This window comes from Patiria miniata, unplaced genomic scaffold (genome assembly GCF_015706575.1).
Source record: "Patiria miniata isolate m_02_andy unplaced genomic scaffold, ASM1570657v1 HiC_scaffold_18, whole genome shotgun sequence".
NCBI lineage: Eukaryota > Metazoa > Echinodermata > Asteroidea > Valvatida > Asterinidae > Patiria > Patiria miniata.
Genome location: NW_024037056.1, coordinates 3,462,781 through 3,487,062, shown reverse-complemented (window position 1 = coordinate 3,487,062; position 24,282 = coordinate 3,462,781). Strand labels below are relative to the sequence as shown.

General features: G+C 37.7%; 1 long non-coding RNA gene across 1 annotated transcript; it reads right to left on the bottom strand.

Moving 5' to 3' along the window:
• Positions 1–12,410: 12,410 nt before the first annotated feature.
• Positions 12,411–13,691, bottom strand: LOC119725219. Its single transcript, XR_005270690.1, has 3 exons — positions 13,540–13,691; positions 13,162–13,266; positions 12,411–12,941 (listed from the first exon to the last, which is right to left on the bottom strand). It is a non-coding gene; the product is annotated as an uncharacterized LOC119725219 (long non-coding RNA).
• Positions 13,692–24,282: the final 10,591 nt, after the last annotated feature.

The window sequence follows — 24,282 nt, the reverse complement described above, 5'->3', positions numbered from 1 at the left end:
GGATTTAAGCCCTTTTTGGGAACTATATGCCCACCAAAATATCTCCCCATGATTCACACAATTATTGCGGACACACGTATTATATCAACAGATCTGAAAAAGTATTTCTAAAGACTAAAAGAGAATAAAAGGAGACCCTCACCAGAAATGTCCTTCTGAATTTTGTCAAAGCGACACCAGTAACGGTCGTCAAATTCAAACTAGTACATGACGTAGCAAAAAGTTAGCCCTCGTACACGATCCGAGTACAAAATCGTCGTTGAATTTCAAGTTTTCTAAATGAAAGCAATGGATATTAATTATGAACTAATTTTTTTAAGTTTTTTAATAAGCAATTAGCAGTTAATATATTATACTCGGAAATACTCGGGCACTATCCGATTGTCGACGAAATGAATTCGGCAAACTTCGGACATTTTCGGAAAAAGGAGGAATTCCTCCCGTTTTAGTCACGTGACATAAATTGTAATACAATGTATTACCGAAGGCTACCGGACCTAAGATTCATCAGGAATAGTCAGAATCTGTTGGTCTGGGAACCAGACTAAAGCAGATGTTTAATACACTTGTATAAGTGAGGTTGAGTACTGTTGTTTAATTGGGTTTCCAATAACGAATTGAAATACATTATTTTTCATTTATGCAAATACAATGAAATTCATTGGATATGAAAAGCAAACATTTCAGCTTCACATCTGAGACCATACCTCGGAAATCCATTCAATTTTTCGCTTTTCTGGGGCAAAAACAAAATATTACTCCCTTAACTCATTATGTTTTTATATGCGTACATTTTAAACATGCGTAAAGGCTTCTAAAATCACCACCGCCAATTTGCTATAGCATTCCTAGCCAACGTGTACATGTATGTTCTTCAAATTCTTTACCATCAACAAAACAGGTCTTACTTAAAAGTAATCATCGATTTTTGTGAAGAAATAATTCAAAAAATTAATTATTCATCGGTGTTTTTTTTTCGTTCGATGTCCCATTCAAAAGTGACTAACTTTTATATTTCTTAGAAAATAGCACTACGGAAAAAAAATTGAGGTGAAACTAGAAAATAGAACGGGGAACGCATTTTTAATATGGATGAAATTTGATCCCTGATACTCTCAAATTCGAATCACTTGGGATTTTTGTGAAAGGCCTGGCCTATATAGGCCTACTCTCCACACGAAATAAACTCTAACATGAATATTTTACCGAAAGATTTTGTAACCGAAAGATATGACAGTGAAATTTGAACTTATTTGTGGGCAAATCTTCACTCAATTGTCTAACAATTTGTGCAATCCGTTATCAAATCCAACGTCCATGACGAACAAAAGACCACCTGTGCTTCGGGATCTCAAGATAATTGGGCATATGTCGCATGTCTCCACACATTCATCTCTTGATTGATTTCTCCGATTCGTAAAGCAATCAATTTGTTTCATTTCAACCTCGTCTCTCCCAACGTTTTCTCTGTACACAACCGCACTAAATTTAATCCAAGGTTAGCTGCTCCTTCGATTTTTAGAATGTACAACTGCCACCGCCGCAAATGGAGCGTTCTCAGATCAGTAACGGTCATGTCGTTTTGGTCTCGACTGTGATTATAAGAAGAAGGCTAGCAGACTCGCGCTGAATTTTAACTACATTTTATTTACAGTGGAAAGTATGAAATAAAATGAGAGCTGCAGAATGATTTTTACGAGGACAAGATTATGAAAAAGTGCTCAAGAATAAGGAATCACATGGCGATTTCTTTAAAAAAAAAAATGGACAACGAATTCTTTTAACATTTCGTGTCGTCTATTCACTTCAACCTCCCAATATGTTAATTTTGTTCATGACAGTGAAATACATTCTTTTGTATTAAGTATTTGTTTTTTGTACAGAAAGTTCCATTTGACCAGTGCGGATAAGTTAGGCAAAACAAAGGGATAAATCAGACGATGTATACATTACTGGTCGCCAATTCAGATTCACCGGTTTCGTCCATATGAAAACGTGCTTAGAACAATTAAACAGTTCACATATGTGCATGCTCTGCTAGCCTTGTTAACAATTAAATTTGGGGAAATGTGGTCGGGCTTGTTTCTCCGACTGACAAACAATCGTTTTGATGATCAATTTCAGTCAATCTGTAGCTTTATAATCGAATTGTCAAACCCCGGTCTTCTACTTTGGTGCATGATTAAGGCGGACTCGGCCCTATTATCTCCATCGTTGTGGTAAAGAAATACGTGTGTTGTTGCGATTCCGTAAGAACCAAGCATGGCTTCTATACCTGGAGCAGCCGCTTTGGGGAATAACAGTATTTAGACGATTTAATCGCCAAAGCAATGGATGTGATGATGACGTCAGGCTGTGACGTAGATATGGTGCCATATATATCTGACCGTGGCCTGAGTATAAGTGTCTTTCACACGCGTCAGCTGACCAACGGAAATGAGAGAAAATTGATCCTATGGGTCTCTGTATCCATAATGCCACCTTGGATGCAGAGTTCAGGCTCCAACCTTGGATTGTCAAAACAAACTCAGTCAAATTCACAGAAGATGCTTGGTGTCTCAACAACGTTTTTTTTTTCAGACCAAGGGCATATTTTTCGTGGTGGGCGTGACTTCCTTTCAAACTGTTCCTCCGACGCTCGTTTCATTAGGAATGAAACCAAAAAAAACCCCGAAGTAATCGTGTTCAACGAAAGCATACCACGTTCGGACTAGCGTTTTGAATTTAAATTTGAATGAGGATTAAAAGCCATGGTCTCATCTTTTCTGTTTTTTATTTCCGTTAACGGGGTCGTAGTACTGGCCATATGTTCATTATCTGTCACTTTTGTTGCTGATAAAGGTCCGATAGATAGAACATGAAAGGAGACATCATATCAGATTGCCTCAGACTTACTTCTTGAAATTAGTAGTGTATTTTCGCATTCTGGTAAGCGTAAAGCGGAACTTGTTAAGTAAACTTGTGTAAATATACGTTAATTTTATTCGATATGGTTGTGTTCTTCATACTAACATCTGTGAATAAACAATCATATAATTTGCATCTGTGTAATGTGTGTACAATATGTAAATTCATTACACGGATGCCAGATGGGCGAATTTTTTTAATATTCGCAACTGAGGACTTATTTTAAGGATAATGAAATGAATTGGAGATAGAAAAACGTCACTTTTAAAGTCAGAATGCTCCCCCGCTCAGAAACAGCCTGGCATTTCCACTGTTGTCATCAGATAATTTTCCCGTGCGAAAAGACATTCGCTTGTTAAGGGGGGAATAAGGCAATTTGCCTGATGCATTTTGCCCCGAAAGACCATCTGAGCTAGCTGTCATGGCCCATTGAACACAACTGAAAAGCAATTAAACAAGTAACTTGTTAATTATTGCTGGTAAGTGCTGCATGCATTATGGCTCATAGATAATGATCTTCCTAAGACATTGGAGTAAAAATTATCATCAACTACCTTAGATTTTATAGACAATTAATGTATGTAACAAGAATGGCGCATAGATAATTAGGATCTCCCCCCCCCCCCCCAAAAAAAATGTATTTGGAAGCGCTAAATGCATTTCTTAAGCGTATGATAATGTGAATGTCAAAAAGCTCAGTTTTTGCCCTACCGAATTCTCAACGGAGGGGAAGGTGTGCTGAGGGGCAGTAGAGATAATGCCCCGACCCCTTTTCTGTCCTTCCGACGCCAATTGACCAATCGGAAGGCCGCATTTTGGGGCGCGCGTGAAGGGAATGTGAATGATTATGTAGGGACAGGGTGATCAGTAGGTAAGAGGATTAAATTGACAGAGGTCAAAATAGAGTATGCGTTTGTAGGGCTTATGAGAGGATTTATGATTGTCATTAGGATGTGTGGTATTGCAGAACAAGAATTTAAAGGATGGACACTATACATAAATACGATTGGTCACCCGTACTGTGACCCAGACTTATATAAGAATTTACCACATACCCTTAATCAGCCGTAGCGTTTATACCATTGAGGTAACCTTTGTAAGGTTCACAGAATTTTTTTTGTACGAATGCCCAGATTCAAGGTACGTTATATGCTCATATTTTGGCAAATCTCTAGAGTCGTACACCTGAATTTGTTGATATTGTAAGCATAGATCTTTTTAAAGTGACATCCATTACATGTACCGGATAAACATACACAGCCAAAATGTAAATTGTTCAGTCTTCAGTACATAGTGTCGACAATTTGCAAAGCATTAATGTTCACAAAAGTCCAGAATGATCCATGCATAACATCTTAATATTTTTGCATTATGTTCTCTTCTTTAATGCACCCGTTAAGAGTTTTACTGCAATTTAACTTTAGCTCTCTGAAGTAATTTTCATCAACAAACGCAGTCCTATAAAAAAGTATAAAACAAGAATCTAAAAATTAATTTACGAAAACACACACAAACGTTACACGTGAGATTTACAATTCTGACGTATATTGTCGATAATTAATTGTTTAGTATTAATTAAAAAGTACCCTTTAATGAAATAAAAATAACTTGTTTTAACTGGTTGAATAAACATGATAAACACTTATTTTATGATTCCGTGAAAATGAATACACCTTAATCTGGCCATTATGGCTATATGCTTCTAGTTCTGAAAGTGACATGTGTGATCAACAGTCTTTAGTACTCTAATTTAATTTTAATAAGCAGGCTTTACATTCATGAATATCCTTTGTATACATAAAGCCACTTTCAGTAAATAATAAATAAATGCCTGTGTGCAAATGTACTTTGGATTGAAAATAAAACCCTAGATAGCTTTACAGTTTGCGTAATCCAGTTTGTCCATCGTCGCGCCTTTGTACACAATTACCCTCCTAGGAAACTGGAATTCGGAAATGAACTAAGACAGTTCGCAGATGCGGTGTCGGCAAGTAATTTAATATCTCGCTTGTTTTACTGACGACTTAATTCCATCTGATGGCCTTCACGATCTCCCACATCAAACCATTCTCGCTCTCAAAGTAGTATTACCTAAGTGCTGACCGGAAAGACGGATAATTGAGGAGGTCACGCGTCTATTATTCGGTCGTATTCCAGTCCTTATATCTGAAAATCTACTGTGTTGCGTTGTAATATCCGCTTCCCAAATTTGGTGTTTATTGCAGTGTGTGGTATAAAAAGCTAGCGCTGCTGTGTGACCACTCTACGAATCCTGCTGTTCCACCAAAGCTACTACACTAGTCTTCCATTGGTATATCGGTGGTATTACTGCATCGTCGATCTTCTTAATTGAGTAAAATGTCAAGGAGACATAAGTGCACGATACAGCTGATGCCACCGAGTTACCCGGCTTTTGAGGCCACAATCTAATTATCTATGACGCTGACTCGAAGGGACATGATCCGGAGCAAAACAAAAGTGAAGATCGTTTGAAGAAGGAAAATGTTACTCAGTATATTAATAGCTCGTTAATGCGATTAAGTCAATGAAAACAGGTGCAGTTATAATTTTGATTTTTGGGGCAAGATGAGGTAAAATATACCTATAAACAAACATATTGCCGATCATTTCGTCCCATTGTCAGTTAGCCCCTTGGCCCTTTTGTGCATTTCAATTGTTCGTTTTCAATAATGACACCACTCAACATCCAAAGACAATTTCCAAACCTAACCAATTGAAGTTTCAGCTAAGTGCATAATTACACTTTTCGAGAAAACTGTCTAAAAACCATGCACAACCTTTTGATTCCTAAACACAATTTGTTTAGCTAGCCTAACACATGACTCTCCATCACCAACAATTAGTCAATTGACAGATTGTTGGAAACGTGACTTCCTGATTTCTTCTAAGGGACAGCATACCAATATCTTTAATCAAATTAAGTGTAACATTTTTGATAACGATTCGGTAGGTTACTTTTGGGGATAAATGCAAATGATCCTAAATGCTTTGCCCCGTCACCACTTCGCCCCATCACCTCCTCGCCCCAACCACCACTTCGCCCCCATCACCACTTCGCCCCATCACCACTTCGCCCCAAGTTCGCCCCGTCACCACTTCGACCCGTCACAACTTCACACCAACCACCACATCGTCCATCACTACTTTCGCATCATTTCCACTTCGCCTCATTACTGTTCCGTCCCACTGTCACTTTGCTCCAAACCACTTTTTCTCATAGCTATAATCATTTTTCACATTCCAGTAAGTGCATTTTACCTTAAAACGGTTCTAAAAATGGACAGTTTGCTGGAACGGCATTCAATTTCTCTATTGCTTTTCCATCGGTTTCTGAAGGGCCGTTAAAGTCTGGGTTCCAAACAGCACTTCAGCTAGCTTAGTGTGTGCTCCCCCCCCCCCCCCCCCCCACCGAACTTGACTAATGCTAAAGTGAGAAAAGGAATTTGATAATGGCCTTTCATATGAACATTTGCAGAGACCGTTTTCTGTTATAGTGCTAAAAAGACGAATTACAAAAAAGGAGCAAACGATTTAATAAAATTATGCTACGACATTTAAAAAAAGAGAAGAGGATGAGGACCATAAGAAAGGGTGAGTAAGGTGAAGGTAAAGCGGACGAACCTGCTCTTTAAATTCCAAAGAGTGAACATTCACTCCATTCAAGTGAAGATTCACTCCGGCACAGTCGGAAAGTAGGGACTAGACGTTTTAGAGTGAAATTTCTTCAATTGTAAAGATCGAGGTTTCACTCGAGCTTCGACTGAAGTGGTTCATTTTTCAGACTATGTCAATCGAAAATGAGAGTGATTTTCGTCTAGTCCCTAATTTCACTCTTTGGAATTTGGAGAGTGTTCACAGGAACGGAGTGCCCATCTCTCTTTGGAGGCGATTGGGCCAGACTCGAGTCCATTAAATGCTGCTGTGGGGGATCGCCAAACCTCCACAGCGAGTCTGTTACCTTCCCAGCATTGAATAATGCCGGTACCCACACCTGGGTTGAGAGGAGGAACTGAGGTAAAGCGCCTTACCCAAGGGCACAACACGCATGACCACGGCGGGGCACGAACCCACAACCTCACAATCATGAGCCACGTGCTCTACCGCTAGACCACACGTCCCCAAGCAAGAGTGAAATGGCATAAATAAAAATGATAATGAATAAAACTGCTGCAAACTGCTTTCTGATTGGATTGACCTGAAATATATACCAATCTAAAAAAAAAAAAAAACGGCTAGAAGTTTCGATCTTAACAAAATATGCTTACCTCTGAAGCAGATCTTGTTAAGATCGAAACATCAAGCCTCAGGCCACTTTAATCTTTTAGAAAAATGAAAATGATCGGAAGCAACCCACAATATATTGTACTTTTTGAAGTTATATGTTATACCAGTGTAGAATATACGCCATTTGCAGTTTAGTGTTTAATACATTTATTTTAATTTGTATATTTAATTGCAACTACGAGTAGAAGCATGGTATGACTATAAAACAAAAACGGCAACTAAAAATCTTCAAGTAAACAGGACAAATACGTGAAACTTTTTCCTTTAAAAAGATGTCCAATACCTCCAAAAGCAATAGCCCATATCGAGGTACGATGCTTATACTCCACGTACCCCAAAAGGTGAAGGCAATATCGGCAGCGTGGTAACGTTTTCAGTCAACACCAACGTCACACACGCAATGTCTACGCCTCTACGGGTATCTTACCAGATACAGAAATGTCAACAGTTTAATGTAATTAAACTGTGGACACTCTGGTGGGTAAAAATAACCTTAATGGATTATCGATTGAAATCAGGTTTGGAAGAAAATTTAAAATTTAAATGAGCGTCTTGATGGTTTCCATGATGTTATTTGCACGAAATGCTTCAATGCCTCTACGCCCCGTTTTCGGAGTAGACTAGGCCTACAAGTCAAGTCATGTACATAATAATGTTGCTTTTTAGTACTCGTCACATTATCTATCTATGGATGAGTAATCACTTGACTTCCTATCTCGCTATTTTAACGAATAATGCAAAGTCATAAAAATAATAAGGCATTCTGACAAATGACTTAAAAATAGCAAATGATCAGTTTGAACAACGATTAGTTAAACAACAGTGGTCAGATGTTGAAAAAAATACCTGTATACATTTACAAAAGAACGAAATTGAAAATACAATTTTTCCGCGTTTTAATTGAATTCCGAACAGGGCTTTCGTAGGAAGCTTGCTTGGCAATCCGTTTGCCTTAAAATAAACCACATTTTGTGAATCAACAGTTACCGGAGGCCTAAAAAAGGGTCAAAGCAGTTAGAACGAGAGATACCGGGATCGATGCAATTGGCATTAGCGTAGGCTTGGCTTCCTCGCTTGCTCGTAGCAATCCCACATGGTAGATCCGTTTTGATTGTATTTAAAAGCCCCTTAAAAGCTCTTTAATAACCATGCATGTGGGATGACTTGGCTCCTTCACAGTGACCAAAACTACCAAAACCATTCTTAAATTGACACTGGTATCTTCACCGAACTTTAATTTTTCAGACAAAATATGTATTTTTTTTGGTACATTTTAAAGTGCTTTGTATCATCAGGTGTCTTAACCGATTTCTCCGTATTTTGAGGCGACTGAATGATCCATGTCCACTTGGAATGGGTGACAAAAAAATAATCATGGTGACACTTCGTTTCCGGGATGCATCGACAAGAGGATGGAATCATGGGAATAACTATTAAAGTAGACATTCGTCCTCAAGCGAGCGTTCTTGTGCAACCATGTAATCCGGTAAAGGCGGATAAACTTGAAACTACATGTATTAGCATGTGCAAATTTCAAGTCTAAATGCGTTAAGATATTGCCTGCATGCACGCGTGGCTTTGGAAATAGGTCAAGTATGACAGGACATAAAGGCCCTGGGGTCCACATCGATACAGTAATACGACTGTACGAATGAATTCAGGTTGCTCTGTAACATTTAAAAACGAGCAATATTAAAAAAATTTGCTCAGGAGTAAGAGGGGAGTTGAGAATCGGTACTTAATGGTTCATATTATCGGGTTCACAGTTATGTAGTCTCCGAAAGTGTGTTTCGAATACCTTTGCATTATAGGATTTTTGATACTCGATCGAATTCAATCTCGAGGACAATAAGAGACAAACTCCAGAGACGATCACTCCGCGTTTTCCATCTGGTTTGCAATCAGGTCGGGGCGAGTTATCTACGGGTAAGCCATAGAGATGAAGTCAGCCCTCGGGCAGGTATCACAACGGAGAATCCTACGGAGATTCTCGCAATCATGCATGCACAAGACGTGAATGCGGGTCTTACTCACGCCTACGCGTCTAGCAGACTCCCCAAGGAAATTGGAAACTAGCGAAGGGCGTGATGGGTTGGCCGACCGGCAAAAATGGATGAAGCACGGTACTTAATTCACTCGGAGAACCGCTCGAGTTCAAATCCCGTGTCATCATTGGAAACTTGTCACGTCATAACCCTCCACTCCTCCGGACAGAGAAACAACCAATTATTCTTGGAATTGATCCGAAGATTTCTTTGACCGCTTTCTACGGAAATTAACCTATTATTTTTCAAGGACTTCTGTATTGAGATTGTATCAGAACCTTACGGCATTTTGGGCGTATTTTTAATAGCATTGTTTAGTCACCGCTGTATTAAAAGAACCATAATAGCATTAGATAAACGTGCCTGAACTTCCCCGGCGTTGATTTAATCGATTTTTCTGGGAAACAATCTACACATTTTTCTTCTGAAATAAAATTAAATGACAGATGTTTGTTTAATTAGAAAACCCTAAATTCTCACATCATTTTGTTTTTATCTGTTAAACAGAATTATGTGTACGAATATTCCAGTGTTCAATATGCCCTCTATTCTATTTTAAATGTTATTTACCACAGAGATCTCTCAACAACTTTCTTTTAAGAATTGGCAATACACACTGCACTTGATAACGTGTTATTTGGACTGGATAATAAAATATAACGTTTTATAAAATGACTCAGTTATTTCTCTGTAATTAGACTTGTTTAACAATATTATAGAGCCCTTATTTTGATCAAAATTTTGCTCAATTCAATAGTAAGTCGGTTGCAAAGTAATATTTCTCAATAAAGTTCTAAAAACTCGTTTGTATTCTTTATATCTAGACCGACAATGCAATTCCAATCGCCACTCCTTTTATAGTAAGACCATTTCGCCAATAGAGGGCGCAATACCGTGCGCCAGCAAAAGGAATTTGCGACGAGCAAGTCAATGATAGAGGGCGCCATTGTTGTTGACCGTAAACGTTTGGGCGTGCCAGTAGTTTTGGAGGAAACGACATCATAGAGTAAAAATGGCACGTACAACCGTTTTTTTCCCTCAAGTTTTGTTGCATTATTACAAAGCTTATTAGGCCATGGGTTGGTTCTTGTGTGACTTGGAGGTTGTTGGGTCTGAGAGCAATAAATACAATGATAGATTTTGTGTTCTCTGTTGGTGATCCGGTAAAAGTGTTCAAGTTTTTGTCTGTTATTGGGCAAGGACTTAATTCAAGCATTTTGCAAAGCTCTATAATTCTTCCACTACTTAAAATTTCTAAAGATTATTTGAGAAAAATCTGCAAACATTTTGCAGCTTTGTTTTGCAGTCTGGATTTTCGTTAAATAAAGGAAAGAACGATGGAACCACACATTATCAACAGCGCCCTCATTTGACCAAACCGCACCAAATCTTTTATGGGCGTTAACCTATAACCCAACCGATTATAAACGCGTAAACAAAATGCCTCACTGATTATCAGGGGGTGGTGGTGCTTGTTTGTTTGAGTATTTTTTTTTTTCTGGTTATAACGTTATTCAGCCGTGAACCAGGCCAACTGGCCTCAAATATTTTTTTTAATCGAGAACCAAATATTGTGCCATATGAGGACATGTAAACAATATTCTGTAAAATAAAGGGAGAGCAGCTGTATTCTCATAATTACGTTGTGACTTTGATGTTCACAGAGTCACTATTATTATATTTTCATAGTCATCAACCAATTGTGATGCTTAGAAAAATAAAAACCAGACAACCAGACAAACAATAAGATCAAAGGAACCACAAATTAAAACATGCCCAAACAGCTAATTAAAACATTCACCATTAAACTAAAATTACCAAACATTCCCTCTAAATATGTTATTTTAGTGTCGGTACATGTAAAAAAAAAAAAAAAAAAAAAAACCTTGGAGATATACATGTAAAGGAAATAGTAAAAAAAAATGCATGGAGACGATCCCTTAATGAGCCGCCTACACGTCCTGTATTGAATGGTATTATAGGCGTGTACTGTACCATGGACCTTGCGTACTGTGCGGCCACAGTCTGGCATTGTGCATGAACGGCAGAATCGGGAAGTCTGTCTTTCTTCCTCTCTGCTGGCTTGCCGAAATTTTAACCCAGTTTTAGGCCAAAATACCATCTTATGATCCGCATAAGGTGTCGGTCACTCTGGAGATACGCCCTGGATATATATTTGTGTTTTGTAACGTGGAGTTCGTGAGGAGTTTTGGTGTTGCGACATCGGTCAGGGGGAAAAACCCAACTGAGGTGAGTATTTGATTCCTTTATGGATTTTTTTCTTGCGGGGGGAGATGATCACATGACGATGCCTGGTCGTCATCTGTACGTTTTTGTCGTTCTCACAATGGAAACCTTGTCACCTTGGTAACTCCTCACCGTTCCCGCCAATTTTTTTTTCATGGCTTGGTAATAGGGAAAAAATGATGTTTTTTTTCCTCTCGAAATTCAGGGGTTTTTGTAAGGTGATTAATATGCCAAATCATTCTCTCTAATTATAATACTACTCATCATAGCTCTCAAGTGACAATTCTTGGGCAAATAGTTCCGATAAGTGTAGGGTTCTGGGCAAAATAGTCAAGAAAATGTCAGAATCGTTCCTGAGTCGAAGATCATGGGACCACTTTATCAAATCTCGGTTAAAAGCAAATCACCATTCTCTCTGAGTTTTAATACATACAAAAAACACATCATGACAAACAATTTCTTCTCCTTTTCTGGTATTAATGAGACTCGTTTATCATAAAAAGTGCGATTACATGACATCATCCCATCTGAGCAAAAGGCTATACATTTTAATTTAAAAAGAAGAAGCAAAAGATGGATACAAAGCAATAGATGAATACGTGTACTTTTAACTTTAAAAGTTGAGCGCTGAAGCGCAGTTCCGAGAGTGAACTATTACTACCGTGTCGCAGGCACGTCGTGCACGGGGCTATAGCGCCTACCTCTCGGTACAAACAGTCGTCGTGACTGGTAACGTAAAACACCAGTTCATGCGGCAGTATTTGGAGTGTTTTGCCATAACATATAATGAGATAACTAAAAAAAACATTCTGGTGCTTAATAAATGGAAATAACTCAATCAATAAATTGCTATGAGGTGTTGTTTGACGGGAATCATCGTGTGTATAGTCACAGTTGTTGACAACCATGTAGGCCGTAGACAACGAACTTTCCACGGTGTCATTTATGGCGGAAGTCGGTCCGCTTTTACTACCGTAGTTTTTTTAATGAGCGTGCAAGGCTGCTTACCCCGTTTTGAATGCATTTTTCTGTTTAATCTAACACTACTTCTCTGCGGAATCTATCTCAGATTCATAAAAAAACAACTGATCATAACTTTAAAAATGATATTGTAAGATTATCATTCTAAAGTAAAACTGAAAGCTGCTCAAAAGGTTCTAATCATATCTGCGACATCGTGCTGATCAGACATTATGCAGAATTTACTCAACAACTACCCAAGTAAAAAAATATCTGAAGAAGAAGAAGACCTTGTTAGATCGCAAGGTCAGGCCGCCCTAATTTTTAAGACAAGCAAACAATCGAAGGATTTTTGTTTTTTAATATCACACTGAGAAGAATCAGGTTTTGAATTGAAATCATTCTCTCGTGGATGAGTTGGCCGGAGAGTGGATGATATAGTAGGCCAGCCAGATTCACCCCGAAGCAGAAAACCTCCTGCATGAAATAACGGAGAAATGTACGACAAACCAAGCTAAATATTAATTTCAAACTGGCATTGAGAACTGTGTTGAAATTGGAAGACGTTTTTTTTCGTTGTAAACAGAAAATTGGGAGTACGGATTGTTTCTCATGCTTTAACTGAACAACTTACTCCGTGTGGACTATGTTACGATAACGTGTAATTGTATACGAGTCCAAATTTAATCATCTTTACCTTCTGTATTTACATTCCGACTCCATGTTTCCACCGCATGTGACTCCAAAGTGCGATTCGAGACCCAAACACACTCGGACAGATCGGACACTGCCATAACTTGCCCTTTAAAAACAAGAAATTATAAACCCCTGCATTAAGGATGACCTTCTCTGGGGAAAAAAACAGCCTATCAATTCTTGTTTCGCTAAGCTTACTGAAAATGTTAAGGTCTTGTATAAATCAATATGTACAGATGACGAGCGTTACAAATTTGTTGAAATGCCACCATTAATTTAAAGTCAACTTTGTGGTTTTCCTTTTGAATAATATCAGAAAATGTCATAGTAACGTTTTCTCAAACTATCAGTATCCATTCAAATTAGATGCGACTCTCACTCTGTTTCCACCTGGGCCCCGCCTTGTATCAGCAATATTTGCGTTTGGCACGCTGGTCCGATAGTTCCTTCTCCTTCGCTTAGGCTGGCTCATTTTTTTAACTTCTTTGCTCTCAAAAATGACTGCTCCCAAAAATGGTAACTATTTGCCACTTATATCCTCAAACCACATCTGAGCTGTAAACGGAGTGACGTTGCTGAAATAGACGTGGTTTGGCGGGCTTTTGGCTGCCAACAAATTATCAACCAATCAGAATACTTGCAACTGAAAATTTCAATAATTATGCAATTGTACTGACCGCCCTTCGGACCTTATGCATTCGCTCGGGCTTGTGGGTCTATGTCATATTCTGTTTGATATGCAGTGCGCATCAAGGAAGCACAAGCAGGTCATAAATGTAAAAAAAAATAAAGTGTTCACAATGTTTCTGTAACGGTATTGAATGAAAAGCGACTTGAATTCGACAATTTCACCAGTTAGATTTTTTTTAATTTCCTGTGGCTTTTTCGTCTTTTCTCTTTTATTTCTCTCCTTTTTTGGAGCTTCTGTGCAAAACAAAAAGGTACTTTACCATCAAACGCTTTATTTATTTGTTCTAAGTCTCAGTGGCGTTTTATTTGATATTTTTATCATGAAAATCGCGCTATTTCATCACATAATCGTTTCTGAACTAAAACACAGCAGAAAATAAAATGTAAGGAGCTTTGTTTAAAAATGCAATGTTAAACATGTTGGTTGTTAATCAATGGAAACAACTTAAACGTATTTTTATTAACATGAGGTTAAACCTCGTGTGATTTGAACCCCCGCGTGTATTCATAAAGCGGATTTATAGTAATTAAAACAAAAACACTTACACCATCACAAACACATTTCTTCTCCTTTCTGGTATTTATTAGAAAATTTAATCAGAAACAAATGCGATTACATTTCATCATCATAACAGTGAGTAAAAGGCTATGAATATTAATTTTGAAAAAAAAAACAAGCAAAAGATGAATACCATTAACTTGAAACGTTATGCGCTTAAGCGAAGCTCCGAGAGTGAACAATAATCACCGCGTCACGGGCACATTGTGCATGGGGCTACAGCGCCTACCTGACGGTACAAAATACTTGTGTCGTGACTGGCAAAATACACACGAATAACCTCTCTAAGCAACATAATTTGCAGTGCTCTGCCATTAGAGAAAATACAGTGATATCATTTTGTTTGATTCTGCTTCCTATAATCAATGGAAACAAGTCTCGGTTATTTCATAAACATGAGACAACTTCGTTTGACTTGGACCCCCCCCCCGTGTTGACTGGTCTCATAAGGTGAGAGTTGTTAAGCCCTGTATCCTAACAGTTCTCAATCCTCCAATTTCAATATGATTTTGCGCACCCCCTAGGGAGTTAGGGTTAAAGGCCGTAAACAACTAGCTTTCTCACGGTGCCGTTTCTAGCGGGAAGTCGGTCCGCCTTTTCTACCGTACTGGTTTTTGTTTTTAAATGTGTAAGGCTGCTAACTTCTGTTTAATTTAATACTACTTGTCCGTGTAATTTATCTTAACTTCATCCAAAAAACTGATCATGATTTCAAGATGAAATTATTGTACGATTATCATTCTAAAGTAAAACAAAGCTGTTAAAAAGTTCTGATCATATCTGCGACATCTTGCTATCAAAAAGAATGCATAACATTATTATCCAAGCAAAGAATTTAAGGATTATTTTAAAAAAATTATTCGGAGAAGAATCTACTTTTGAATTGATAACTTTAAAATAGGACATTATTAGCTTGTCTGCAAGTCGGTCATGGAAGCGGATGTGATAGTCATGCCAGACTCACTTCGAAGCCGCAGAAAAAAAAGACCTGCAGGAAATAACGGAGAAATGTGCAAACCAAACTTAGTATTTACTCCAAACTGGCATTGAGAACAGTTGAGTTTGTACAAATCGAAAAACGTTTGTTTTCCGATGGGTTAACAGAAAACTGAAACCACCCAAGCACTCCATGTTATATGATTTATTAGTACAATGCAGTAATTTATTAATGGGTTTGCTAATTTGCCATGGTTTTACTTATAATTTTTTTGTAGAAAAAGTTACATGGACGCACTGTTTGATTCGGCTGTAAATTGCATTATCATACCTGAGATCTTCACCAGGTTTCAGATTCTCTCTTGATCTTTCTAGTGCTTGGAGTTGCGGTGACTCCAAAGTCCGATTTTTGACTTACACACCTTTGAGCAATCTTTGCACCGCCATAATGTTTTGCCCTTTGAAAACAAGAGAATTCAGAAGGGTCTTCTTTAGCGGGAAAAAAATAACATCTTCAATGAATATTGCCGTCAGCAAATTTGGATTTCTTGTATTAATGAAGAGGATGGTGCATGTTGCAAATTTGTTTATAATTACTTCATTAATTTGAAGACCACTATGTGAGTTTCCTCGTAATGAGTTAACAAATCTCGCAGTAACTAGCTACTTCATCTGTAGTTCTATAGTATCAATATTTTAACTGTGACACTCACTTGTGGTCCACGCCTTGGTTCTGCAACACTGGCATTTGTTGCTTCAGTCTGAAAGTTGCTTCTGCTGCGATTTGCCTGGTTCATTTTGGGATTTTGTGTTTGCTCTCAAAATGTCGCTTTTCTACTCTTTTTTGGCCCTTAGCGTACTATTCGTACTAAACGCACTTTATATGTTAGTCCAATCCTCTACTGCGTTGCAAAAGAAAATATGCCGCTAATGTAGACGAGGTTTCGCCTTTTTTTTTTTGCCCAAAATAATCAACCAATCAGAGTTGCAACTGGATATTATAATAATCATGCAAATCGTATTGTCCGGTAGTCTGACTTTGTACACTCGCTCCTGCTTTTTGTTGTAGGTATTGTTCTATTTTTAGAAAGGTGCGCCGTAGCAGCCTAGGTTTCTGAATAGAACGTAATGGTATTGGGATTTTGCGTATATACCTAAGATGTGGAACAAAAACACATGTTCTTTGAAAAATACTACAAAAACCCATGTGTTTTATTTCACTTTTTCTGGTTATTCAAAGTTCGCCAGGGCTTATCGCACAATGTAGCCGCAAACGCCTCTCATTTTGGCAAAGCTGTCCCTTCTTTTCTGGGCAAACATTGGAATACTGTGTCATGAAACGCGTGGTTTTCTCGTGTGTTTTTTCACACAGTGACATTTTATTTAAATTTTCCATGAAAATCGCTATTAATTAAATCATCGTTTTTGAAATTAAACACAACTGAAGATAATGTTTTTACAGTAAAAATCAGGTTTTGTTTTAAATACAATCATAATGCTTGCAGAAAACATTGATCTGTGACAGTCACTATCTATATACTATCACTATATTAAGCGTCATTTATATAGGTAAAATCAGTCAGTATTATTTCCGAGAGTTAAACTCACCGTGTCCTGGACACGTCATGCGCGGGGCTACAGCGCCTAGCGCCCGGTACCACTGCGTGTTGATGGCTGGCAAGCTACCGCACCAATGAACTCTTTTACGTGATAGCATTTCATTATGTTTTGCAAGCAGAAAATGTGCAAATCGTTCTGAAACACTTTCCAGCGTATAAGACAGAAGAGATGCATTCATCGGGGTTTGAATGCGCTGTAGCCCGTACGCAATATGCTTAAATCAAAGCATTAGCAATAGTCGATTCATTCTTATTTACTTATTTCTTTTTTAGTTTAGAACACATCTGGTTTGAAAAACTGAAAATTGAATGTTTACAAAACTGAAAATGAAATGTTTACAAAACTGAAAATTAAATGCTTGCAAAACTGAAAATGAAATGTTTGCAAAAATAAAAATTAAATGCTTGTAAGGAGTGCTTTGTCTTTTTATAATTGGCTGACAGAAAAAAAAACTTCATATTTTCAGGAAACTTTTTTAATCCCCAAATTTAGACGAGAGAAATATCAAAAGTACATTTATTACGCTCATCGTAAACCTTTTTTATCGTTAAATTTTGTATTGGATCGGTAGAGTAGTTGTTCATATGGTCTTTGAGGTATTTTAGTATATAGAAACATTCATGTCAGGATTGATCAAACTCACAGTTCATACTGAAACTTGCAATTTATCGGAAGTTTAAAATGAACTTGTTCTCAACTCAAATTCTCAACAACAAAATCTTTGAAATAGTCAAATTACTTAAGGAAAGTACGCCATGCAGATTTTAAGAGCCTATGAAGACACTATATTAATAATTTGTAAGTTATGCTTATCCTATCAAGACCACTATTTTGGAAAATAATCTAACAGTGATTTCATTTACTTTGATTTCATCTACTTGAATTTCATTCGTAAGAATTTTATTTTTAATTTCAACATCACCACCATCACATACAACTATCAGAAGGAAATCGTTTTGCTTGAGAATTGATAAAACCGTCCGGCGAGTAGCAAAACGTAAGAGATGTGAAAGAGAAAGAAGCCTTCAAGTAGAACATTTTTAAGTTGGTATAGTCTCTGGGGAATACTTGATGATTTGCTGATGTGTGTGTCGTCATTCTTGCTAAGATGGCCGGAGTGTCAATGGGAGAACGATGGCCAAAACTATCAGTATCACGAGGACTCCAACAGCTGTAACGATCATCCATCGTTTCAAGGAACAGCACCCACAGCAGTTGTCCTCCTGCAAATCAAAATAAACGAAACATTTCACTTCTCTTGCTGATCACATAGATATGTGCTTTTTGATCGCAAAAGTGTGCAGCGCTGCAGTCCGTTATGTGAAACAACCGTTGCAAGCGTCGAGCAAACCCTCTCTAAAATTCAGACAACTGTATCAAATATTTAAGCTTGACTTTTATCCAACTCCAGAATGATTTTAAGAAACGGAAACACAAACCCGTGTGGTTGAACGTTATGAATGGGCACTCATTATCAGAAGTTCAAAGTATGCTATGGAGCACTGTCTGAGGTTGTAATGAAAATTCAGGACATTTAACAAGGTTGTCGTGAATTCAAATCTACCATGACGCCACTTATCTGGAAACTTACTTCACAACAACAGTTTTCCCGGGCACAATCTGCAACTCTGCACGGATCACAGACGTTTGCGTTGCTGCAGTTACATTTATATTGAGGTCTGACACAACATGGTTGGTTGTAGCACGACATTTTACTTCCAAATCAGTCCTGATTTTATGAGCACGTCCCGAGAAGTTTTAACGTAATTTGAGGCCGATGTTCAAAATCCTCCCTACTTATATTGGAGTAAAAACTAACTAATGTCTCAATGTTATGAATTTTTCATCGAGTGGGTGTGGTCACCAGCCTTGCTATTGGCTAGCCACATCTGACGTATACTAAATTAATTTTGATAGTCATTTATATAGATCCGATTGTATGTTTTTTTTTTCTTCAACTCATATATTATTCATGTTGTCATGTGAATTTTGTGCGTGCTTGAGTCTCATTGGCTGCCACTTGGTTACATCATAGACATAACACATGAAGGGGCTTTTCTTCATTGTAGATGTGTGTGTTGCGCAATGAATTAGCCTTCTACAAATTTTTCCTCCAATTCCTCCGAAAATGAAACCCTTTTGATTATTGTGACGATTGGTACAGTGCGATAAAATAAAAAGTAGACGGTTTCCGATAATTACCGTTTTTAGCGTCTTCTGCCAGCTCCTTGCTTCTTTTTAGTTTTTCCAAGCTGACATTTCGTCTGTGCCTGATTCTTCCCAGAATAGTGATATTCGTTCAATTTGGAACGAAAACCGTGACTGAAATTGGCAATAGAGAGGCCCCGACCAGTCACCTATGAAAAAAAAACATGCATAACATTGATTGTTGATATCATATTTTACCTACTAACTGGACATATTGTGAGTGAATTTCTATAGCTAGCATCTCTTTTTTGTAAGGGCGAATATTCTGAATAATACATCTGTTTACTTGAAATGTGTACTTATGGGCTTACCTTTTTTCGAGAACGTTTCGGATCCGCATTGGATGAGTGTGGAAAATTATTCTTCTGCAGCAAATATCGAATTTGTCGAGTCACGTTTTTGCTCATTTTGTTGTCTCGTATTTTTAATCTAAAATCCATCGATTTTTTTTCAGACAATTTAAAGCAAAATGAATTAGATCAGGTTCTTCGCTGTTAAACAAATGCCGACAAATAGCACTAGCCTGCAGGTTTACTCTACCCCTGTGTGACATATATGTGTTGTAAACGGAGTGACGTCGTTTGGATTTTTGCCGCCAAAAACATTAACCAATCAATATGGTTGCGATTGAATATTCATTAATAATTATACAAATCCTATGTTCCGTACTATGTACGTTCACTGCCTACTTGTCGGTGACGTTTGTGTCATGTTCTATTTTTAGTGAGCAGATATCGCCAGGGGTGAACAAAAGAGGACTGTCGCACAAAGGTTGAAAAAAGGAAAGGTTTTTTTTGTTTGACAACGTGTTTATCGTTTTAGTATTAAATAAAATGGGGCTTGAATTCGACAAGTACTGTCGGCAATTGTAGATTTCTTTTTTATTAATTGATTTTTTTCCTTCTCCCTCCCCCCCCCCTTTTGTGGTTCCTTAACAAAACAGGCAAACACAATTTACGCATGTCGTCTTAGTCTGAATAGCGTTTTATTGGAGTTTTTTTTATCATGAAAATTAAAATGCAGTCAGGAATTAAATATAATTACATTGTTACCATAAAATCTGTGATATTTGATAACCCACATGAAGGTTATAAACAGTCTGAATTGCGTATTGTGAGGAATCACCCTGTCATGGACACATCATGCACGGGGCTACACCGCCTATAGCTCCCGATGAACCTAGACCCTACATGTTTTGGGCCGGTATCTACCGTACTTATGAAGTCTTCAACGTAAAAGTGCTTCATTCAGCTTCGCTGAACAAATGTATCCATTGTTTTTGAAACTTTTAGAAACAACTTGACTTTATTTCACGAACGTGATCGGTTTTGGAGCAACGCGTGGTAGTCGAATTAACAGGGGGCTTTGAACGCGTTGCAGCCCGTATGCAACATGCTTGGATCGCGGTACTATTACACTGTAGTTTCCTCGAAACAGTTTTAATTATGATCCTTTTTTCAAAGTGTGTCTTTTTGGATACTGATATCAAGACAGGGACGGATCTAGCATTCATGAAACGGGGGTTGATATGGGCTGGTTGAATGAAGGCATTCCAGGCTTGGGTATTTTCCGTGGGCATGTTCCCAAGAAAATCATGATCTGCGATGCTTTCTCCTGCATTCCAAAGCAGATTAAAGAATGAATTTAGGAACTTTTGTATTCCATTTATTGTTTTTGGCCCCAGTGTTCTAGTACCGTATTTATTAATCAGCTACTGAATATATGGTTGCACCCCCCCCCCTCCAACCCTCCACCAGATACGCCCCTGCAACATAATAATTTCTAGCTTTAAAGATTAATAATAAACTGGTGATTCATTAAGTAAAACGGCGTCGAGTCGACAGGGTGTATCCCTATTAAGCTAGTCATTGTTATACAGGCATTTATATCAAGAAATTAAAACGCAATTTCTACAAAGCTTATTCGAAATAAGGTAATTATGCAATGTTGATAGGCTAGTAACCAGAATAGAACTTAAAAATAGATTGATTTGGAAAAGAATTTTATAACTTTGTTTTAACTTTATGGTTTTTTTTTCAGTTTAATCTATGGTTCACCATAATTGCTGTCTTTAAAATAAGAAAAACACAAGACACCTCGAATACTCTCTTGAACTCATATTAATATCATCGCGCAATGCAATAGCAATTGTACAATAAAACAAACCGCATTGGCCCTTTACATGGTTGGGATGAAACAACGGGTATAAAGTGCAAGCTTTACTGTACAATAAATTTCAATATTACATACAGCTAATTAAGGGCATTTCCGTAATTTCCAGCTCTCTTTGTACGTCCGACCACATGATTATACAAGTCGTAAAAGTGGTAGTACAGTTGTTTGGCCACTTATTGCTTTTCTTTCTTGTAGATGTCACAAATTAGTAATGTATTACATTCACACTATCGACAAAAGCTGATTATTTACGTCCAAATTTACGGAATTGCCCTCAAGCAGACGTGAAAGAGCCCGCGCACATGCGGCCTCTTTTCCCCGAATGGTGATCCCGTGCAAAGTGCGAATATATTCATGTAAAAAGTTATCATATTTTAATCATGAAAGTTAAATCCTTTGCTTCTGCGTACTGTATGCATTTTTTGAAGTACTTTATAACTAAGCCGGAGAACTATTTGCTGCCACGTTGAGTGCCAGATCATTTGCCTCGTGTGAAACTTCTACCAGGTGCTTGACCAGAAAAACGATGCCCGTCACCAAACCACCTAACACTGCAATAGCGATCAACACTATCAGTATGATGGCCCATCGGGCGAGGTAACAACAGCACCAGCAGAACTTGTCATCCTGCAAACCAAACGACAAAACCAATTTTCTCTAGTCTTGTTTTGTGGGAAAGACGTACCTTTCGATAGCGTGCAGCTCCACAAATGTAAAAAAAAAACTCAAAATATTGCATGTGTCAGTCAAATTACCCTCTCTTAGTTTGTGACCGCCGAATCAAAATCAATTTACGCTTGACTCTTAGAAAAAAAATAATGAATGCTTTTAAGGAACGAAAACGCAAACTCATGAGTTTACTCCTGGAATATGATCCTAATTGTAATGAAACATTGTAAATTTCAACCTAGACTTAGAAGCCTAATTGTAAACTCACTCTACAGCAGCAATGTTGAGCACAATTTGCAACTCTACATGGATCACAGACGCTTGAGTTGGTTACACACACACACGTCTCAGATTTAGGTATACGACATGGATCGTTGTTGCAAGGCATTTTACTTCAACGTCAGTCCTGATTTTACGAGTAACGTCCGGAGAAGTTTGAAAGTAATTTGAGGCCGATGTTCAAAATCCCCCTACTTATATTTATTACAGCAGGGCAATAGTTTTGAGTAAGAAAAATACTTTCTTTATGTTATGAATTATTCATCGGCTTAGTGAGATCACCAGCCTTGTCATTGGCTAGCCACATTCTGACGTATATAAACGAATTGAGGTAGCCATAATGGCCTTAGCCATGTATTTACACTGAGTTGTGTACATGCTTGAGTCTCATTGGCTGCTACTTGGTTACATCATAGGCACAACCAGAATGGGGGTTTTCTCCACTGTAGATGTGTGTGTTGCGCAATAAATTCGCCGTCTACCAATTTTTCCTCTAAATTTCGCAACTCTGCAGCTTTTTTTATGAACGTGAATATTATTCCCCAAAAATGACACCCTGTATTATTGTGACTATTGGTACCGTGTGATAAAAAACAAAAATCAGAAAGTTTTCGAGAATTACCGTTTTTAGCGTCGTCTGCGTGCTCGTTGCCTCTTTCTAGTTTTTCGAAGCTGACATTTTTGCTGTGTCTAGTGCTTCTCCCAACAGCGGCGGTATTTGTATTTTTTGAAACAAAAACGGCTGATTCGCTCATTTTTTTAATATGCATGTGAGAAGTGCAAAAAGGAAGTAGTTAGGAATTATCACCAAATCTAAAAGAATTAAAACAAGTACAAAAAACCGCAAAAGTACAAGAAACTCGAGTAAACATAAAGCTTATTATAGTATATCATTATGGTACTTGTTTGAAAGAAATAACTTGGAACAATAACAAAACAAGAAAGATGTCCCACGTGATGTGACTTGTACTACGATTACAAGATAAAATAAGATAACCGTGTTGTTTACTCTCTTTCTGACATGAGATTTAGAATTACTTGTGTTAAGATTATTTGTGTTATAAATATAGTTATTAAAACAGTAGCAAAATCTGTTTTTGTTTTGAAATAATTGCTGAACTTACGATCAAAATTGACACAGAAAATACAACGCATGAGTTATAGCCCAAAGAATGTCACAAAAGCAAGTTTCTTTTACAAAAGCATGAACAATACACGATATGTTGTTATTTACATCAGCCACATTAATCTAGTTCATGTTTTTATGTATGTTATCCATAAGGTTTTCAACTAATAAACAATGATTTCAGGAAATTTAAGTTTTGGACACCAATGAATTAAGTCATAAAGTGCAAATTGTCCCGGGATCCCCATATTTGTTGCTCAAATTTGTAGCATGAAGTTGTGGAGAGTTTGCAATTGTAGCAGAAGTTTCCTTCGTCATGGAAACCTTGGTTTTGAAGACTGTCTTGTCTACTTTGAATTCCTTGCTGAATCATTTGGAGGAGTACGGCTTATCTCCTGGATGCCTGTTGTATTGATGAGATGGATAGGTTGGTTGTGCTTCACATGGGGATAACGGAGAGATGAGCCCAGTGAGACACATTGAGCTCTGGTGGCATGGTGTCTACTTTCCAAAGAAGATTGAAGCAATCCATCGGAATGCACGCCGTATGCTATCAAAACTAAACCACTAGGATAAAGGGGAACACAAGAAAGACACAAATATAGAGTAAATAATAGCTCTAAGACAAGAACAAGTCAAAATGGATAGATTTCCCATGGTGTGTCGCTGCATTTACCATTAATCGCGATATGACATTTTGTGGAAGAAAAGGTTTGTTAAAATGTCATTATTTAAAATGTCTTACGTATAAGTCACCTTTCGGCAAAATACATTCATAGCGAAGGACTCTCTTCAGAGAAAGCATTAACATTTCTGGTTGTTTTGTGATGAAGTTTAAATTTCATTCATTAATGAAAAAC